This window comes from Haplochromis burtoni, unplaced genomic scaffold (genome assembly GCF_018398535.1).
Source record: "Haplochromis burtoni strain Fernald_Lab_line unplaced genomic scaffold, NCSU_Asbu1 Contig_2997, whole genome shotgun sequence".
Taxonomy (NCBI): domain Eukaryota; kingdom Metazoa; phylum Chordata; class Actinopteri; order Cichliformes; family Cichlidae; genus Haplochromis; species Haplochromis burtoni.
Window position 1 is genome coordinate 7796 of NW_024585358.1, and position 1059 is coordinate 8854.

Consider the following 1059-nt stretch of genomic DNA (forward strand, 5'->3'; position numbering starts at 1 on the left):
AGGTTTTGTCAGACTGAGAGCTGCAACACTTTCTCATCCCAGTGATGAACGGGCAGATGTCATGATCCTTCGTGCCTCCAAATTTATGTCAGCTGGGTTTTTGTTATGTTGTTCTCTCTTTCTCTCTCTTCCACTCCTCATTACAGGTTCCCGCATTTGACCTACGCACCTGCAAGTAACCCGTGTTCCTGCATTTTCCTGCCACTACTTAAGGCAACAGCTCTGTGCTACTCAACACTGGATTGGTGTACTACTCTAGTCAGTGTAGCCCCAGTTACAGATCCCGGTGCTCACATAAAGAGCCAAAATGTAACAGAACCAAGTCATGTATGGATATTTCACTCAGCCAAAAGTCAAATTTACACACATAGTCAAGAACCCTTTGGAAACAAAAGTGGGAAGGTGAAATTATTGCTTAAGTATGATGTTAAACTTTGTGATGACATCTCATAATAAGCTAAAGTGTGACCTTTGTCTGAGTGTGTGATATTTCACCACCCATCTTAAGGAGTTTGTCCCCTCACGTATACTAATGTGCCACAAACAGGACTTTAATATCACCAACCATTCCCATGTTATTACGGTGTATCCATATAAATAGCCCACCTTAACTCTTTAATTTAGTTAGTTTAACTGAGACTTTTATTTTAATGTAGCTGACATTGTTTGTTAACAGCAGGTTTAACAAACATATCATTTAATTAGGTTCAAAGAGTTGATTGTCAAACTCATATCAAACTCTAAATGGTTGGTTGAATGGTTAAAGAATCTTCTAAGTGTTGAGATCATGTTGAGACCACTATTGTCATAGGTGACAACATTGTGACAAGTATGTATTCTTTGCTTTTCTGAAGGTCTTCATTGATTTAAAGAGAAATAAGAAAAACATGTGCATTTCATTTGAATATTCTAAACTTGCAATCTTTATAATGTCAATTTTTAATGTAACGTCTTCAGACACAAACATACTTGATTGTATGTTCTTAATGTTTCATATTAATGAGAGTCAAATAATAAAGCGGTCAGTTAAAAGATGATTTTTTGTTTGTTTGTTTGTTT